This window comes from Chelonia mydas, chromosome 1 (genome assembly GCF_015237465.2).
Source record: "Chelonia mydas isolate rCheMyd1 chromosome 1, rCheMyd1.pri.v2, whole genome shotgun sequence".
Lineage (NCBI taxonomy): Eukaryota > Metazoa > Chordata > Testudines > Cheloniidae > Chelonia > Chelonia mydas.
The window spans coordinates 74,408,216-74,429,433 of NC_057849.1; the positions used below are offsets into that span (position 1 = coordinate 74,408,216).

Genomic DNA, 21,218 nt, shown 5'->3' on the forward strand with positions numbered 1-21,218 from the left:
GTCATGGACAGTAAACAAAAATTCAGGGCCTGTGACCTGTCCATGACTTTTACTATAGATCCCTATGTAAAACTTGGGCCGGGGTGCCGTCAGTGCTGGGGTGGGGAGGTGGACCGGGACACCCGCTGGAGCTGGTGGGTGGGGTGGAGGGTGGCAGCGTACAGCCAGGGACCTGTGCTGGTGTTACAGGAGGGCGAGTGGCTGCAAGCGGCCTAGGATCTCCACTGGTGCTGGGGAGGGGGGCAGGCAGTGTTGCATGGTCTGGGACCCCTGTTGGTTCTGGGTGGGGGCGGGCAGCAGTGCAGAGCCCAGGACCCCTGCTGGTGCTGGGGGCAGGACAGGCAGTGGCACGTGACCCAGGACCCCTGCTGGGGCTGGAGGGCAGGACAGGTGGTAGCACACAACCCGGGACCCTACTGGTGCTGGGGGTAGGAGGGAGGGGGGCGGTGCACAGCCAAGGACCCCTGCTGGTGCTGGGGGGTAGGGAGGAGGATTGTCAGGCCTTTCAGGCTCCCTATCCGGCTCTGACCAGCATGTCCCTGCAGCTCCTAGGGGAGAGGTGGCTAGGGGGGCTCCACGCGCTGCTCCTGCCATAAGCACTGACTCTGCAGCTCCCATTGGCCAGGAACCACAGCTAATGGGAGCTGTGGGGGCGGCACCTGCAGGTACAGGCAGTACATGGATCCCCCTGGCCCCTCTGCCTAGGAGCTGCTGGGACATGCCAGTGGGATCCCTCCCCCCCAGGTAAGTGCCGGCCTGCACCCCAACCCCCTGCTCCAGCCCTTAGCCCCCTCTCACACACCAAAAATGCTGCTAGCCCAGGGGATGCCCATCTCGGGCAACCCCATAGCCAGCACCAGAAGCTGCGGAAGTCACAGAGGTCATGGAAAGTCATGGAATCTATGACTTCCGTGACCTCCATGACAGACACGCAGCCTTACTTATAGTCACTTAAAACTATCTTTTGTAGTTAATAAACTTCTTATTGCTTTATCTAAACCTGTGAGTTTGAATGAAGTGCTTGGAAATCTTAGCTCAAGGGGCAAAGGCTGTTACATTTCCTCTCCACATTGAGGGGGAGGCAAACTGGATAATAAATTCATATTGATCGGAGTTTTGACCAGGGCAGAATGGTACAGCTCTGGGGTCCTAGGCTGGGAAGCTGGTGGTTATTTTCACTGTAGCCTCTCTATTGTTGGTTCATGCAGTGGCAGGTCAGCCTGCATGTTACTGCAGCTGGGTGTGTCCCTATCTGTGTGAATGCTGGTGGAAGTGTAAGACCGGGAGCAGGTCTGCAGCTTGTCATAGCAGCACAGTGTGAGAGGGAGCCCAGACAGGTGAGTCAGAGGACTCAGTGATGCCCCAATTCCAGGTGGCACCCCGCAGGAACCCATAACAGTGGGGACACAGCTGTCCATCAGTCTGGATTGTACCCTGGGGAATATCCCAGGTCCATTCAGAGTGGGTGCTGGGAGGGAAGTGTTGGTGGTGTCCACCTTATAACTTTTGGCCCAGTGGTTAAAGCACTGATTCACGATGTATGATAGCAGCAGGGTGACCAGACAGCAAATGTAAAAAAACAGGATGGGGGGGTAATATGAGCCTATATAAGAAAAAGACCCCAAAATCAGGACTGTCCTTATAAAATCAGGACAACTGGTCACCCTAGAAAGCAGATTAATTCCCCCTGACCCCATGTTTGATGGGGAGAAAGGATTTGGACAGGAGTTTCCCATCTCTCAGGAGAGTGGTCTAACTACTGTGCTATGGGATATTCTGCCTTAGTCTTTGCTACTTAAACTGTTGCACTTTGGACAAATACTTAAATAGTCATTGGATCAGAGAGAAGGTGAGCGTTTATAACTATTGCTGGATGGTTAAGGTGCTCACTTGGGAGGTGGAAACCAAGGATCCAATCCTTCTGCTCTAGTGACTATTTATTTATCCAAAATGGAAAAGCTAGAAAATTGAATGTCTACAAATATATTTCAATGATCAATACTGCAGTTGCAGCACTCTGTGGGTCCCTCTACCACCTGAGAGAGTCCAGCATTTTCAGGGGTACCATGATTGACTTGGAAAGGCAATGTCTGTTGGGGTGTACACATTCCTCAACCACGCCTGAAGTCTGACATGCAGCATAATGAATATGGAAATTGACATAAGGCTTAGGAGTTGTAGGCAGGCCCTTGAAATTGTTTGTGGACTGTGTGCTGTAGGGTAGAAATTAGACTGGACAAGTTGGAGAATCTTTCCAAGGGAAGATAAGCTCTGGTGGCTACGGAGTCTAGAGTGGCTCTGATAAAGTCTATCCGCTGAACCAGTGTCAATGTAGATTTTTGTAGAGTGATTTGAAGGCCAAGAGACTAAACAGGGTTAGTGCTTTGGAGATTGCCAGCCAAACTTCTAGAGCCGAGTGATCCCTGAGGAGCCAGTTGACCAAATATGGAAATACTGCCATGCCCTACTGATGTAGTGAGCTGCCACTATAGAGAAGACCTAGGTAAAGACACCTGGGGTCGTGAAGAACCTAAGGGGGAGGATGTGATACTAGTAAAGATCTGAGTCTATTACAAAGCACAGGAAGCGCTTGTGGGATGAGTGAATAGCTATATGAAAGTAGGCATCCTGGAGGCCAAGTGCGACAAACCAGCTTCCCAGATCTAGGGGTGGAATTATGGTAGCTAAGGTTACCATCCTGAACTGCTGCAAAAGGATGTAGGTGTTATGACCCATTGGCCTTGAACCCAGGCCCACAGGAACAGTCTTGCTCCAACCCTCCACTTAGCAGCCTGCTGACAACTGCTTACCCACAACCCATGAAGTCCAACCCCAGTCTGAGGTCTAGTGGTAGTATTTCAGAACAGCCAATTGGACTGCTGGACCTACTTATGCTGCAGCAGGAACAGGAAGCTGCCTGAACAACTGGGATCCATCCTACTCTGGACTGTGTGCCTTGTGCTTCCTACTCATGCTTCCTCAATTTGACCACTACCCCTAATCCTGGAATTGTTTGACCGCATGGGGGCTCTCTCATATTCACTAAACTGGATCTCCGTGGAGCTTACAATATTATCAATACCCGAGATAGGGACAAATGGAAACTGTCTTTCGAACCCCGTATGGCCACTTTCAATATTTAGTCATGCTGGTGCATTAGTCGATCCAAATGGCAACATTCCAGCACTCCATTAATGTTGTGCTATAAGACCTACTGGACCAGTTTGTACTGGTAAACTTAGATGATATATTAATCTTCTCAGATGATCTGGATCAACAAACCATTTACATCCATGCAGCCCTGGTGAGACTACAACAACAACAGTCTCTACACTAAACTTGAAAAGTGCATATTCGGTCAGACCTCAGCCGAGTTTCTGGGTTTCATCCTGTCCCCAGAAGAAATCAAGATGGCTCTATACAAGGTACAGGCTGTCCACAACTGGGCAGCCCCATGCAATGTGTGTGGCCTACAATGTTTTCTAGACTTTGCAAACTTGTACTGGAGGTTCATCTCAAAGTTTTTAAAACAAGCCAACCCCGCACTGCCATACTCCAGAAGAATGCCTAGTTCCAATCCTCACTCAAGGCCCAGTATGCATTCAAACAGCAAAAACTTCACTACTTCATCACCCAGACATGGCTCAAGTTTTCATTGTGAAAGCCGATGCCTCTAGCACAGCAGTTGGGTTAGTTCTCTCCCAGAGGCACAGACCCAAGCTCATGCTGCACCCCATCACCTACTACTTGAGGAAGTTTACTCGTGATGAGTGAAACTATGAAATCTTGGATAAAGAGTTCTTTGCAATAAAGACTGCCTTTGAAGAGTGGTGACACTACTTGGAAGGGCCCATCATCCAGTCCTAGTATTTACTAATCACAAGAATCTGGAGTACCTGTGCAGGGCCAAGGCCCTAAACCAATGATAGATCTTGTGGACCCTCTTCTTCTCCCAGTTCAGTTTTACCTTGACCTACCCCCTGGAACTAGAAATAGCTAAGCTGATGCCTTGTCCCAAACATATGCCTCTACCCCACGAGGCCCCATTCTGGAACCAGCCCCCATTATCAAGTCCCATAATTTCCTCAGCATAACCCACAACCAGGACCTGCTGATGTTCATTAGCTCTGTCTCTGGAACTCCACCTTTCCAGTCTTGTGTGGTCCTCAGTTAATAATGGGATGCCATTATTAACTGAGGACCACACAAGACTGTGAGGGGATCACATTAATAAGGGACTGCATCTATGCTGCCCCAGGACCTGCAAGAGTGGCAGTTCTTCAACTGTGCAATGGCTCCACCTTGGCAGGACACTTGGAGCAATATTAAATCCAACAATTAACATCCTGGTAGTTCTGGTGGTCCCATTTGCACTCCACAATAGTGACCTTTGTGGCTTCCTGCCACATGTGTGCCCACACCAAGATCCCAGAAACCCTGTGGTCTCTTCCAACCTGTGGATTCCCTGCACAGGTTTACCCTCCACTAGGCCCTAGTTCACTGCCCACTTCTGCCACAAGGCCCTATATATATTAGGGATGTATGTGCACCTGTCCTTTGCCCACCATCCTCAGCTGAATGGCCAAATGGAAAGAATCAACAAGATCCTAGAACATACCTATGATGCTACACCAAACACAAGCAGAACAACTGGTCTACACTATTATCATATACTGAGCTCTCATATAATATAGACCATGAATCCACAGGCCATAGCCCCTTCTTTGTCAACTATACATACCAGCCCTGATTTTGCACACAGCTACAGACATCCTCCCCAACCCATCAGACTTGGACTTAGTACAACACATCCATCACATCCAAGAGGAGGTGAAGGGACACTTTGAGAAGGCAAAGGAGGACTGCAAGAAGCATGCAAACCCACATAGGCAACAAGGCCCAACCTACTCTGTAGGACAAAATGTACTGCTTTCTACAGAACTTCTCTGCACAGACAGACCCTGTCAGAAACTAGACCACCAGCTCCTTGGCCCATATCAGATTCAGTGATAATTCAGCACAGTCATCTTTGAGCTCCAGTTCCCTCAATCCCTTAGAGTCTACCCCATATTCCATGTCCCTTCAAAAACCTCAGAGCCCTACCACTGCCTCCCCTTCCCCCAACCAATGAAAGCGAGGAATAATACATTGTCCATGAAGTCCTCGATTCCAAGGTCAACCAGGGTCAATTGTGGTGCCTGATTGACTGGGAAAGTGATGACCCAGAGGAATGCCCTTGGGAGCAGGCTGAGAACATTCACACTCCCACCCTGGTTTGGGCCTTCCAAAAGGTGTCATCCTGACAAACCTGGACCCACGCTGCCTAGAGTGTGCCCCAAAGTGAGGTAGTGATGTCACGGCCCACTGGCCCCAAGCCTGAGTCCACAGGATCAGCCATGCTCCAATCCTCCACTTGGCAGCGTGCTGACAACTGCTTACCCAGGACCCATGAAGTCCAGTCGCAGCCTGAGGCTCCAACCCTGAGATCCTATTGGCACAGTCCCAAAGCAGCCAATTGGCCTGTTGACCCTATTTAAGTCAGCAGCAGGAACAGGAAGTTGTCAGAACAACTGGGATCCACCCTCCTCCTGCTCCATCCCCAGCTTGTGCTCCCCTACCTCAATGTCCTGGTATCCCGACCCTTCTTTATTCTTGGTATCTGACTTGTGGTTCTGATCTCCAGTTCATCTCCTGATTCTCATCTCCTGGTATTTTGACACAGCTGACTCTTGATTCCTGTCTCATGACTGTGGACTCCTGCTCTGACCACTGGGTCTGGCTGCCTATGATCTGGCCCTGACAGTAGATGTTCAGGTTTCTGAGATCTAGAATCATTCTCCAGCCACCATCACTTTTGGGAACCAGGACATATTTGGAATAAAATCCTCTTCTGACAAACTCAGGGATTGCCTCCAAGTGCAGAAGAGATTGGACTTTCTGCTCCAATAAATCTTTGTAACAGGGGTTCCTGAAGAGGGATAGGGAGAGTGGATAACTGGGATAGAGGGTAGGGCAACAGAATGTAAATAAACAGAGTATCCCACATTGATCTGCAGGATCCACTTGTTTATGGTGATGTATTCCCAGGCAGGTGGGAAGAGGGAGGAGTCATGCAGAAAAGGATCTGGAAGGAGGGGTTGTCTGAGGCCCTCAACTATTCTGTCAAAATAGTATTTTAGATGGAACTACAGATTGTGGGGTCATTAAGGTGATAGTCCTCTTTTGTGAGGTCTGGGTCTCCTCTTAGGGAATTCTGAAGACGTAGGAAAGTTCTGTTGTGGGTAGTACTGAAAGAGCCTAGAACATTGTGCAATTTGAGATCTCCTAAAATGTCTCTTTTTTGCAGGTACATATATTCCCAGTGAATGTAACATTAACCTTGATTCTTAAAGGGAATGGAAGGCAGAGTCTGTATCACCATAGAAGAACCTGGTCCCTTTAAAGAGGAGGGTGTTCATGGTGTTTTGCACCTCCATTGGGAGTCCAGAAGGCTGGGGCTAGGGCACTCACCTCATAACCACTGGTGTGGCAGCGATGCTGAGGGTGACCTGCAAGGAAGCTTTGATGATCAAATGATCCTCCAAGGTGAGGGCCTGAAATTGGTCATTTTGGTCTTTTGGCCGGTGTTCCATAAAATGTGTAGATTTTGCGTAGTTGTTGAAATCCTATTTTTCCATCAAAGCCTGATAACTTGTCACCCAAAATTGAAGAGCTGATGACAAATAGCTCTTCCTTCCCATGTGGTCTAGGCCTTTGGACTCCTTGGTGGAAGGAGAAGGTCTGGAATGTTCTTGATGATTACTTTTGTTGACTACATCTACCATCAGAGAGCTGGGGGTGGGATTCCCTTGGCTGGAATCAGCCCTTTTGCAAGAGGGTAGAATAATAGCAGTAGCACCATGCTACTATCAGCCAATAACACTTCCTTGTTAATAAGAAGGGTAACCTTACACTGAGGGACAATATTTAAAATGTCCACTAGGGAAGGTTGAGACTCCTGGACCTCCTCTAATGGAATCTGGAGGGACTCTGACAGACATTTCATTAAGTCCTGGATGGCCCTTACGTCATGAGCATGGACAGGTGGTGGTGGCGGCATTACCACCCCATCAGGGCAGGAGGACTTAGCTGAAGGAGCCGAGGTTGCTTCATTCTGAGGGTCTGCTCTTCTTGGATCTCTTCAGGTATTAATGGGTGCTAGTGTTTCTTCCAGACTGGTACCCCACAAAAGTGGTTGCCATAATTTGCCCAAAGGTTCTAAAAAGCCCATTGAGGAGGTAGACAGGGGAAGATGCCCAAGTTCTCCTCAGGGTAGAGGTCTAGAGGAGTGCTGAAACTGAGCCCTGTATAGACTCCAAAGTCTGATGATATCTCATCCCCCTAGCTAAACAGAAGGGGCTCAGACATGGATGCTGGTATTGGAGGTACAGGATCTGCTCCTGCAATCTAAGAGGGTTCAGTCTGCATCTACCAAAGCAGTACCATGGGAAAGAGCCCTTCTCAGAAGGGTAATTCCAGTTCCTTTGACATGACGAGGTTCTTCAGGGGGAAAAAAAAAACAGGAGGGCTATGGTAGCTGGTAGTCATAGCCTGAGTTGTTCCTGGAGTTTGGAATGGGGATTGGTGCCGAGGTGGAGAGGGTGCACTCAGTACCAAAGAGACTAGTGGGATGATGTCTCTGAACTCAGAGCACTGATATTGGGAAGGCAGTAGCAGGGAGAAAGCCTTATACCATCCAGGAAGTCCCTATGGCTCATAGATGATGATGGTACCAGAGGACCTTAGGGAGATGTAGGTGCATATTGATGCTGAGAAGTGTTGGATGGTATCAAGGTGGGTGCTTTATTCTGCTGAGCTAAAGACCTCTCTGATAGGGGCTTCTTAGGTTGTACTGGTATCTCAGTATTGACTTAAGCTGGAGCCTCAGAAGTAGACTTTGTGGGACACAAGGTCGAGCCAGATTTATGAGGTGACCAACTCTTTTTCTTAGAGTCCCTGGAAAGGGAGAGGGATCTTCTTTTTAAAGATCTTCATCCCTAGATCTGGCACTGTGGTACCAATGCATGGGAGAAGTGGACAAGTAGGAGCTAGAGAGTGTTCCATCAAGAGAAGCTCTAAATCTCCAGTCAAGAGGGAGAGAGACATGGGTCCCTCAACACAGAAACATGATGACTGGAGGTCTGAGACCTAAAGAAGTACCCTTGAGCAGACCATAGAGAGGACAGAGGTGCAGTTAGAACAGTGAGAGGGAACACTGATGTCTTTGAAGATTCCCCAAGCATTCTGGGAATTAATGTGTTTCTTTAAATGAGTCCATGAATTCAATTTCTCATTTGCTTGGCATAGTTACTAAGTGTATCACTTTCTGATCAATGCACCTTAAACATATTGATGTGACATGAGAGCATGACAGGATAAAACAAATTTGTTCTTTATAGTTAAGCCATAACTGGATCATAAATAAAGAGCTGAGGATCAGTGTCTGTAAACAAGCCTTGAATTCCAAATAATCAAAAGAAAATAAGCTTGATATTCCTAACGTTTTTCCATTTAAAGAAGTGATAATTTAATGGATATTTTAAATTGTGTTTTTATTGAGCTTCACAACTGATACTCAACACCAAATGCTTTCTTAAACTCCATTGGTGAAATCCTGTCTCCACTGAAGTCAATAGCAAATCTCCCATTAATTTAACAGGAGTCAATCCCATTCATCCCATATTTTTAAAACATCCATTGTAGTCTCTTCATGCTAGAATTTGACCATACTCTCAAAAAAGACAAAAGGGTCATGGGTTTTGTTTTTTTTTAATAAAGCCATGCTGCCTGTCATTGATAATTCTCTTATTCTTCTCTGGATGTTTATTTCCCCTCTTAATATTTGTTCCATTATTTTACTACGGTTTTGAGGTTGATTTTACTACCTGATAATGACCAGGATCACTTTTCTGTCTTTTTTTGAAGAAAAATTCTATTGCCTCCTTTTCACAGTGTCAGGTAGTTATCTCTTATGAGTAATGTGTTAATCAACTGATAAATGGAAGAGGGTTGTACCACTTGGCTATTTTTCCCAGGGCTTAATTCTGTACAGCATTGCGGTGTTGCATACAAAAATGTAAGGTAAAAGTTATGTTGTGTTGTTATAGCCATGTTGATCTCAGCTTATTGGAGAGACAAGGTGATTGAGGTTGGTGAGAAAAACAAGCTTTTGAACTTAGAGCTCTTTTTCAGGTCTGGAAAAGGTACTTAGAGTGTCACAGCTAAATACAAGGTAAAACAGATTGTTTAGAGTAAATTAGTTACATATTCTAAGAGACCATTCAAGTTGAAGTGGCCTGTTAACATTTCTTCAACTCTGTGTACGTCAAAAGCTTGTCTCTCTCACCAACAGATGTTGGTGCAATAAAATATATTACCTTGGCTCTCAGGTAAAAGTTATGAGTAAGGCAGGAAATATGGGAGAATCTCAATCCTGCATTTATGAGTGCTGATGACACACTTTTTTATTATTTATATAGCACTGGCACTTAGGAGCTCCAATCATGAACCAGATACCAATTGTGCTAGGTGCTCGACAAACACAAAACAAAAAAATGGTCTCAGCCCCAAAGAGCTTACAACCTACATACACGATAAGAGATAACAGATGTATTCATACAGATGGGGGAACATAAAAGAATAATATGACAAAATTGGTGAGTTAGATACATAAATTCCATAGACATTTAATAAGAGTTGGCGCCTAATCTATTTACATGCTTTTGAAAATCCCACTAGGTGACTGCATCTTTACACACCTAAATACATTTGTAAATCTGACCATACATCTACATCCATATTTCGGTGGGTATATGCATTCTTTGCTCGAGCACTGTTTCTCTTTGCACGATGTGCCCAAAATAGTAATGTGTAAGCATGCAAGGCCTAGAAACATTCTGTGGCTCAATGCAAAGGAGTATCCCTAATGATAACCTTACTTATGGCAGTAATGGTGCCTATGTCCACTTGCATATGACCTTACACTTCCTTGGCCTGAGAACGTTAAGGAGTGACTTGTTTACAGTCTATAAGTATCAACATGGGGAACTAATATTTAATAATGGGCTCTTCAATCTAGCAGAAAAAGGTATAACAGGAACAATGGCTGGAATTTGCAGCTAGACAAATTCAGACTGGAAATAAAGTGTAAATTTTTAACCATGAGCGTAATTAACCATTGGAACAATTTACCAAGGAACATGGTGCATATTCCATCACTCATAATTTTTAAATCAAGATTGGATATTTTTTCTAAAAGAGGTGCTCTAGGAATTATTTTGGAGAAGTTCTATGATCTGTGTTATACAGTAGGTAAGTTTAGATGATCACAATAGTCCCATCTAGCCCTGGAATCTTAGGTACTTATTTATGCTAGCGCAGAACTGGCACTACAGCAGTTCTGAGGACTTTATGTAGTCATTTTGGATCTCAAATCCCTCCAGTCCTAGTGCTGCTTTAATTTTTTCCCTGATACCAATATCCATAAAGGTCCTTTCTGGCAGACTGGAATTGCTGGAATTTATAGAGGATCAAGGTCTTAAAGGTCTGTTATGAGGGACCATTTCAAGTCTACGTAAATTATATCCATTGGTTTTTCATTATCCATTATTTTGTAAACACCCTTAAAGAATTCTACTAAGAATAATTCACCTTTACAAAATGATTACTAGTTTGTCCCTGATGCATTAGGTTAATCTAGATACTTTATGACTGTAACATTAATGGATTTTTTGTTTTGTTTTATAACTTTCTCATAATACCAAGGTAAAGCTCATCAGACTTTAATTCCTTGGCTCATCCTTGGCACCTTTTTAAAAGGAAGTACAAGTTTGGTCACACTCAGGCCTCTGGTATAATAGCTTTTTAATGATGAAGGGTCTAATCCTGCTTCTCTTGTCAATGGCAAAATTCCCATTAAATTCAACAGAAGCAGAAACTGGTCTTAATTGCATCATTTCATTAGTAGCACAGCTCATTGGTTCCTTTGGAACTCTTGGACAAATGCCATCTGCTCTTGATGACTTATTGCAAATTAGTTTTTCAAGTTGTGCCATTGCCTCCAACTAGCTTATTATACATATATATATATTTTTCCAAACAAAGGATCATATCTTTCAAATGTGCATGGGCACAAAACAGGGTGTTGATGATGATACTAGTCTTCAAACCTTCTACAACAGTGATGGGTTTTACTATCCTGGGTTCCCTGCCTTTTTTGTTTTGGTTTTGTTTTACATTTGAGAGCATTTTAAGGACCTTCAAATTAAAATAATGTAGGAAGTAGCATAGCATGCATACATACAAATGTTTCTGTGGTATACTTTATGTGAGGAAAAACAGTTGAATAGAGGGTCAATCACTAAATACAATCTCAAAAAGGAGGGCTAATTCACACTTCATTAGTTACTGAAACTAGATTATTTAATTTAAAAATAAAGAAGTATTAAAAGTCTGTTAGATGCAGAGAAACTATGAAGGTCACAAGACAGCAGGGAAGCTATTTCCTAGGGAAGGTGTCCGGTAGTTAGAGCCCTACACAGATACAAATTTATATTCATGGATGCAGATATCTGTGGTTATAAATCGCCATCTACAGTTATAAATCGGCATCCACAGAAACGCAGGGCTCTCCCGGGAACCACAGCAGTGAAAGGAGCAGAATGTGGAGTCACTGCTCCCAGAAGCCAGCGCCCCACTCTGGCAGCATTTCTGCCATGGCTGTACTGCTCCTAGCCCCACCCAGTGGGGCGGTCACCAGGCTCACCAGCAGCTGTCCCTGGTTGTGCTCTTGTGTTCAAGCTGTGTGCACACCCCCAGAGAGGAGACGCAGACAGCTGCATGGAAGGGATGGAGGAAGGACTGGGGGGTGGGGCTGCAGGTAGTAAAGCTGTGCTGGAGGAGCTGCTAGTGTCGTGTGCTGGCTCCTTTCACCGCTGCAGTTCCCGGAAGGACCCTGAAGTTCCATGGATACCAATTTATATCCGCGAATATCCGTATTGACAAATACAAATTTGTATCCACACAGGGTTCTATCTGTAGTTTTAAAATCCCAGATACTTTCTTGCGATGGCACATTTGACAAACAGGAGTTCAAGGGCAACATGCGATAAAACATGTCCCTAGCACAAGACCTTTTACACCAGACCACTCAGGGGACCAATAGGAGGATAGTCTCTGGGATACTCACTTTCCAGGATTGAATCTGCCAGAACAATCAGCATTTTCTGGCTGCAGTTTTCAGTGGCTGGTTGCTGAGAAGGAGCAGGAGCTTGGTGCTAGCAGGCATGCAGTTACAATATGGCCTTAATATTGGTTGCATTGTCTCAGCAGGGACAGCTTGACAGCAGAATCTCCTAGATCTCTAGATCTAAGCACAGGCAAATGCTACTAGTTCCTATCTCCTGGATGGACACATGGCTTCAGGCCTAGCTTCCCTGTCTCATGAAATTCTGGACCCTCCTCTTCAGATGCTTACTTTTTTTTCCACAGCCATCTGTCCTCTCCAGCTTCCCTCAGGCTGGGAGATTGAAGGGCGGAAGAACGCTTTCAATGCAATCCCTGTAGGATCTTCTGTCTTTCCACTTCTGTCCAGAAATAGGATCACGGAGTCAAATTCAATGTGTCCCCCCAGGGAGCCAAACACTTCACCATGGCGTGGGTAGTCCCCACAGTGTCTAGCCCCTAAAATGTAACTGGAAGTAATTGTAGGCCTTTACAGAATAGACATAGAGGCCTAATCAAAACACTCCTGGCAAGGTTCAAAGGACCCAGTTATGGGAGGGGTCTACATTCATTTATTCTTTTATTTAGTTAAGTTTTGATTTTAGTTATTGTTTTCTATGGTATTAGCACTACCCTGTGCTTTGAAGAGGAGTGCCCCCGTCCAATATTTTATTTCGTGCCTTAGCATTTCCCTGGGTTATGCCTAAGACCCCAGAGTTTATGCCTGCCAGACCTGCCACAGGTCTTTTGCCCATAGTGACATGCACTCTAGCTGTCTCAGGTGCCTTGGATACACAACCCAGCAGAGTGCGAAGGCTGAAGGGGGTTCAAAGGCAAGCCTGAAAAATATCAAGAGGCTAGGATTTAGGATTGCAGTCCCCCTGTAATTCACTTTGACTATCCCAGCAGGACTGACCTGAGTCCAGTACCTGCAGTTCACTCTCTCTCAACCGACAATGGCCATGGTTAGCAGTGACCAGCCACCTTTCACAATGCACAGTACATTTTATTTTAGAACAAAAGAATCAGAGAAAACATATAAAATAATAAACTGCCTTCACACATGCTAAGCTTACCAGGTGTCACCCATCCTCCATATAGAGATCCTGGTAGGTCCCAGTCCTTCAAACCCTTCCAGAAGGGCTTTGCCTTCTTGGTCACAATATCATATCGATTTTAGGATCAAAAATCAGGGAATTGGGCTAGTTCAGGCTGACCTTTTATACCAAAAACTCTTTGTTCTTCTTCTGTGCCTCTTGAACCAGAATATGCAATTCATACCCAGGGGGTGGTACTTCTCTGGAGCGTCATATTTGTCCTGGGATCTGCAGTAATTACTGCCCCCCCTCTTGATTTTAGACTCAAGGAGCTAGAGTATAATCTCTAGCTCACAAAGAAACATATAATATTAATAGACACAAATATTTATGACTAATTCTTGAGCATATAGCATCCGGTATGTCCCAATATATGAGTCTTTTGAAGTTTCCTCGCTTTCAAAATCTCACATCTGTCACACTCCCCATCCTCTCTTTTCTTATGTGTTTCGCAGCTATATAAATAAATATTAAAGAGTCATAAAAGGAGATTGAGTGCTCCTTGAGACTGGGAGTCAATGAAAGATGGTATATATTAATATATATAACTGACACAATATAATAAAAATTGTGGTATAGCAGAAGACCCATTTGCTAGTTTCAATTGAATAAATATTTCTTAGAGCAATTATCAAGATTGTACACTATGGAAAAAGTTGATGTAAAATGAATTATGGCATGTGTAGACAGAAAATCTACACATAACATTACTAGTTATATTGAGACACAGTATGTTAAAACCCACAATAAATTCAGAATGGAAACTCAGGGACTCATTTTTGCAGTCTGGCCCCAAGTTGTGCCCACAAGTTGTCATGTGTAGCAGTTGCACAGACTTATACCATGTTTATAAGGCATAGACATTTGTAAGTGCAAATCAGATAACGGAATGTGAAAATTGTTTCACTGGTCACACAGTTACCCATCTTTCATAGATTTTAAGGCCAGTCTTGAAAATTTGACTACTAGAACCAAAATTCTATTTTTGGATACATGTGCAGGTAGCACAGCTCCTATTAACTCAGAGGAAAGAGTATTACCTTCTGAATCAACAATATTACCTTCTGCAGCACCTGTATTCTCCCTGGAGATTTCTTGTCCAACTAATGAGCAGACTGATACCTGGCTTATTTTAAGCAATCGGATGTGATTACCATCCTGTATATTTAAAATATTAAACAATTTTTAAAAAATCATTAAATTTAAGGTAACATGACTTCATTTTACACTATATGACTGCACTGCTCTACTATCTAAATTGTGGCATTATTTATGGTAAGTTAGATATGTAGATTAACATATATTGCATATTTTGGAACAGAAAGCCTACACTACAAATGGTCAATTTCTGTAATGCTTAAGTGAATGCTCATGGTGTATAAATTCCATTGGAGTGAACAATTTCTGATTTATATTCATTCATGTGTTGTAGATCTATTTAATTATTCTATTGCTGCACACATTTTGCTAGTATCATAAAACATTTGAGAATGCTAAATTAAAGGGATCATTCAGAAGCTATTTCTTCTAAATCTAGGCTAACCTCTCTCTTTCACCTTCTCCCCTTGCTTTTTTAGCCTTTTATTTTTCACTTCCCTATTGTGGAAAATGGTGCACAAATTTCTACACATCTTTTAAAGAATTTATCTTAGTGCTATTTTCACATTACACAATTGTTCTGTCACTCTTAAAATTATCTAGACTTTGGCAAATCGTGAACATAAATTATTAGCAAATATAATATTTATAATTCTGCAAAATCAATCAAATCTATTCAAATATTAGGTCAGTTCATCCCTCATATTCTTCCTCCATCCAGCATCCAGTAGCACCATGAATCACAGTACCAGAGGAAATAATTATGGAAAAAAAGAAAAGTCATCACTTTAATAGAGATGGACTGTGCAGCAGGGTGTTTTGTCAGATGGAGCATTAGCATGGAATAATCTTCTATCCATGGTCCAAACTAGTGGAGGATCACTAATAGTTAAGGCACACGGCAATGAGCTGATTACAAAAAGGCTGCACCTTTTAAAAATTATATATAAAGTATACAAACATCTTCTGAACTACTGTCATTAAGTATGCACCAACACCACCCAGCAGCCACACACTAATCCTAACAACCAAAATTAGAGAAAAGTGTTACACTCTACCAGGGACTAGGCTCTCAGAAGCAATGTGCCAGACAAGAATGAACTAATGGGACAAACAATAGTAAATGGGTTTTCCAGGAAATCTCTAGGAGGAGGAGAACACAAATGTACCACCTCCAGATAGGTAAAAACATAGCCTTTTGAAGCTATGCCCTGTTACATGGGGAGAAAATCAAAGGCAAAGGATGTATAAAGGAAAAAAATGACCTCTTTGTGACTGTGCTTGTTTTGAGCAAAAGTTATGAACTTGTAACTACAGAAATCTGTGTGGGGTCTGAAGGACTGATGACCTACCAGAGTCCTCGTTGTAGTTGGGGGTGATCTCTGGTAAGCTTATTAGCCGTGTGTAGCTTCTTTTATTGTTTTTAATATGTTTTATTTTTTCTATAATGCTTGCATCTTGAGAATAAATGTGCTTGCTTACAAAGAGTTCTGCGGTAACTGTGGGCAATTACACTGTTTCTAGGCTCTGAAGAGGCTATAAAGCTCAGAGCACAGAGGCTTGCCTGGTTAGCTTGTCTGGCTTTCTGGAAATAAAACAGTATAGGTACAGAACTGGGCAGCCTGGAAAAACCTCAGTCAGGAGGGAGAAAGACATGGATCTCTGCCCAAGAGAAGGGACATCTGGAGCCTAACTATGGATGCCCTTGGTGGGCCATGAGGGGGAAATACAAGCGCAGTTGCCCTGAACAGTGACACACATCACTGATATCTCCGCCACAAGGAAACTGAACTACAAGGCCCTGAACACCTACACAGCTGCTACCATTTGGCAGAGGGAGACACTGGTTTAAGGAGAAGCAATAATATTCTTGACCTGTAGCAGAATCACTGTATTTTTACTTCCTTCACCTAATTATTTGTTTTAAAAAGACTTTGTGTGGTGTTTAGATGTTGCTTGTAATTATTAGAATTGGGAGCACTGGCTGTTGGGAGTCTGAAAGGACAGGAAACAGGAAGGAGGTGGGAGGAGTTGAAGAGACTGAGGGAGAGCTACTGAGGGTGCAACAGCAGCTTGGAAAAGAGGTTTTGACTTTAAAAAATAAAGCCCTGTTGAAGTTTGTTAATATCTTGCCTGGCTACTACAACATTTTGGCGATGAGGATGGATCTTCTGCCTCTGAACCCACCTGCACCCTTTCTACAAAGCCCAGGTGAGCCTCCAATTGCTTTTACTACCTGGATCCATATGTTTGAGACTCATCTGCTTGCAATCAGTGCTATAGAGATTTCTGAAGTAAGAAAGCATGCTTTGCTAATCCACTGCCTTGGAGCAGAAGGGCAGCATATAGTTTACACTTTCCCCCTTGAAGACGATAAATATGAGACTGCACTCACTGCATTAAAGAACCTTTTTATACCAAAAGTGAATGTAGTAGCTAATTGCTACAGATTTCGTCAGTGTGAGCAGAAACCAGGGGAGACTATATTGCAGTATATTGCTTCCCTGAGGAGTCTGATTGTAACTTGTGACTTTGGGAATATGGCAGATGAGATGATTAGAGACCGGCTCATTGAGAAAATAACGATGCTTCTTATAAGAGAACGTTTACTTCTAGAACCACAACTTACACTAGAAAAAGCAATAACCATTGCTACCCAGATTGAGTCAGCTACAGCTGAAGCCAAAATAATGAGCATGGATACAGGAGGCACAGTCCAGACTGTGACTCCTTTGAAGAAAAGTTCACTATCGCTGCAGACAAACAATTACAAGAGTAAAACTAACGAAAAACCACCAAATCAGCAAATTCAAAAACAGTAAAAGCATGCGGATCCCCACAACACCTTGCAAGCTACACAGGATGTCCAGCAAAAGTAGCTTAGTGCAATCATTGCAAAAAGATTGGGCATTTTGCTAAAGTATGTTGCAGCAGCCAGTTCAATCAACAGGTGCATGCAGTTACAATACCAGACGTTACTGTGCTGAGCATGGACAAAATCACTACGGCACATATTCCAGGACAAATAAAGTGCACGGTAAATGTTTCCGCCATACCCTCAGGCAAACCACACTCTATTCAGCTAATGTTGGACACTGACTCAGCAGTATCTATACTACCTGATTCCATCTATCTGCATTACTTTAAAGATGTGCCTCTGACTGAACCCAAGCTTCACCTGGTGTGCTATTTGAAAAAACATATTCCAGTATGTGGCTGCCTGCCAGCAATAGTTACTTTTGGTGATTGCTTTGTAACTGCAGAGTTCTACATTGTCCACAAAGGCACTCCTACCCTTGGAAGAGATTTGTTGGCTGCTTTAAATCTCAGGGTAGTTAATGGACAAATTGACCTTCCTCAGCAAAGCACTCTTGCAGTACACACGCCCATTTCAGCTGGGACCCAACACCAGGTTGAGGAGAAACTCTGCTGTGCTTATGGGTTTCTGCATAATGTTAAAATGTGGAATAATGTGATGTCTGTACAACAAATTATGGCACTTACCATTTTCAGTCAGGGCAGCTGTTTCAGAGGAACTTAGAAAACTTCAAGAGGACATTACTGAAGAGATTAACTCGGAATTGGTTTTACGTATAGTAGTGAAGCAGAAGAAGGGTGGAGGCATTCGCCTTTGTGTGGACTTAAGGGAGCCAAATAAAGCTATTGTGATTGACAGCGATCCTCTTCCTCACATAGAAGAAGTATTTGCAGAACTCCGTGGAGCAAAGATGTTTTCTACTCTTGATTTGCAGAGTGCATACCACCAGGTTATGTTGCATGAAGATAGCAGAGACCTCACTGCATTTATTACCCATGAGGGACTATTCCATTTTAAATGTGTTCCATGCAGTCTCGCATCAGCCCCAAGTGCCTTCCAAAAAATGATGTCATTGATTTTGAAGAATCAACATGGAGTTCAGTGCTATTTGGATGATATTATCGTGTTTGAAAATACTTCTAAGTAGTATGACAATAACCTGCAGTCTGCACTAAACTGCATCAGCAAAGCAGGCCTCCAGCTCAATAGGTCCAAATGCAAATTTAGACAAACTGAACTCTCCTTTCTGGGGCATACAATTTCACAGGCTGGACTAAAACCTGATCCAGCCCATATCCTGCCAATTTCAAATGCTCGTCCTCCAACAGATTTGCAAACCTTACGTTCCTTCTTGGGTCTTACCTCCTGGTATGCAAAATTCATTCCTCATTATGCTTCTGTCATTGAACCATTATGAGAATTACTATGGGGAAGTTCAACCTTAGTGTGGACAACAGATGCACAAGCTAGTGTGAAAGACTTGACCGAAACGGTGAAAGACTTGATTGTACATAGTCCAGTACTTGCACTATTCAGTCCTGCATTGCCCACAATTGTAACTACTGATGCTTCTGATTATGGACTTGGGGCTGTCCTCACACAACTGCATGAAGACAACACAGAGAGGACTGTTGCATTTCCTTCAAGGACACTAAGTAATGCTGGGAGGAAATATTCTACGGTTGAAAAAGAAGCACTTGCTTGTGTCTGGGCTACTGAAAAATGGAGAACTTACCTGTAAGGCTGCACGTTCAAGTTGTGCACAGACCACAGCCCTTTGATGACATTGCTTACCACGAAAGGACTGGGAAGAGCAGGATATCGTATGGCTAGATGGTCTGCAAGACTACTCTCTTTCAATTATGAACTGGAATATAAGCCTGGAAACCAAAATGTGGTAGCTGATTGCATTTCTTGACTGCCTTTGCCTTCACCAGATGGTCACTGGAGGATGAGGATGTAGTAGTTGCACTTATTACAAGCACTGTTACCACAGTTACAAGAGAACAATTTCAAGCTGCTTGTTCAGTGTGTCCAATTCAACAAAAACTATGGGAATTTCTGACAAAGAGATGGCCCAGTAACCCTAAAAACCTTGACCCAGTTTTGCTGCCTTATTTTAGAGTTCGGGATGAACTTTCTTTGCTCGATGGCTGTGTGCTATGAGGTACACACCGGCTCCTTGTGCAAGAAGAATTACACTCAAAACTCATATACCTGGCACACAATACTCATCAAGGAACTATCAGAACCAAACAGTGACTACGGAATCTGTATTGGTGGCCAGGGATGGACTCTCAAACTGAAGCACTCATAAAATCCTGTGTCACTTGCCAAATGCATGATAAGACAGCAGTGAAATGTACCCCTCCATTACAGCCTGTTCCTCTTCCTGAATCTGCATGGGAAAAAGTGGCGATTGACATTGTAGGACCCTTTGATACTGCTCCAGTTGACGTTGTTATGTCATCACCTTAATAGACTATTTCAGTAAATGGCCTGAGGTAGCGTTTACATTGCAAATCTCTTCTGCTACAGTAATTAAGTTCCTCTCTTCAGTTTTTAGCAGGGAAGGTAACCCCAAAGAACTGGTTTCAGATAATGGTAGTCAATTTACTTCCCTGGAGTTTGAAAATTTTCTAGCACAGAGGAACATTTTACACAGAAGGTCATTCCTATATTACCCTCAAGCCAATGGGGAAATTGAACAGTTTAACAGAAGTTTGAAAGAGAGTTTGCAAATGGCTAAACTGGAAGGGCGATTGTGGATAACCTTCACTACTGATTTCTTGCAAGCATACCGGTCTACATGACATGCCACAACGCAAAGATCACCCACAGAGTTACTGCATGGGAAACACATGAATACTAAACTGAACATTGCTGGATTGCTAAAGGCACGACCTGATACCCCAACTGAGGATGATGTGAGAAAAACTGTTGAACAGAACCAAGCAAAGTCTAAAGCTTTCACAGACAAGCAGCGGGGTGCTAAGGAACCAAAGTTTGGGTGTGGTTCCTTCGTTAGAATACGAAAACCTGGAATTTTACACAAAGGGGACCATAAATTCACGGCTCCTCTTAAAATCATAGAGAAGACGGGACCTTACACCTATCGACTTTCTGATGGGCAGGTATGGAATGCTTCTTATCTTGCACCTGCCTATGCACCAAGATGAGATTATGCCAACACCCAGTCTGCATTGGATGACTTCACCGTAGTATCAACACAACAAGACATTGCACTGAAACCGAGGCTTGAGAGACAGCCTGTCAGATCCAGATGACTACCTGTCTGGACTAGAGACTATGTTATGTAGTATCTATAGCGTTCTTCATGTAATAATTCTGTCAACAGTACAGTGCTTTGTTTCCTATTTGTTCCTGTGGTTAGAACAACAATGTTTATTGTAATTGGAAGAGTTTCTTAAGAGAGGAGGGAATGTGGTGTTTAGATGTTGCTTGTAATTATTAGAATTGGGAGCACTGGCTTTTGGGAGTCTGAAAGGACAGGAAACAGGAAGGATGGGGGAGGAGTTGAAAAGGCTGAGGGAGAGCTACTGAGGGTGCAACAGCAGCTTAGAAAAGAGGTTTTGACTTTAAAAAATAAAGCCCTGTTGAAGTTTGTTAGTACCTTGCCTGGCTACTACAACACTTTGCTATTGGTTTTTCATGTCTAAAGACTTGGTATTTTCCCCTTTCTTTGAAGCCCAGGTTTCCTTGTGTCAAGAAGGTTAAGTTCCTTAAGAGAAGAGATGCTTTAATTAGTAGATACCAGCTTGTAAATGAGATCACTTGTGGGATTTGAAAGCATATAGCTTTCAAAAAAAATCTCAGTTACAATATAATTATTCCATTTCTGAACACCTCATACTGTGTTAAGTTCAAAGGTTCATCTGTAGCTAAATCTTAATTTTTTTCTTATTACTGAGAATAAATTAAAA

General features: G+C 43.4%; 1 long non-coding RNA gene across 1 annotated transcript in view; it reads left to right on the forward strand.

Annotated features, from left to right (window-relative positions):
- The first annotated feature begins 5,697 nt into the window (after positions 1 to 5,697).
- Positions 5,698 to 21,218, forward strand: part of LOC122463506 — a 203,637-nt gene continuing 188,116 nt past the window's right edge. Inside the window, exons 1-2 of the long non-coding RNA XR_006286953.1 lie at positions 5,698 to 5,802; positions 7,577 to 7,579. This is a non-coding gene — a long non-coding RNA (uncharacterized LOC122463506). The remainder of the gene's footprint in view (positions 5,803 to 7,576; positions 7,580 to 21,218) is intronic.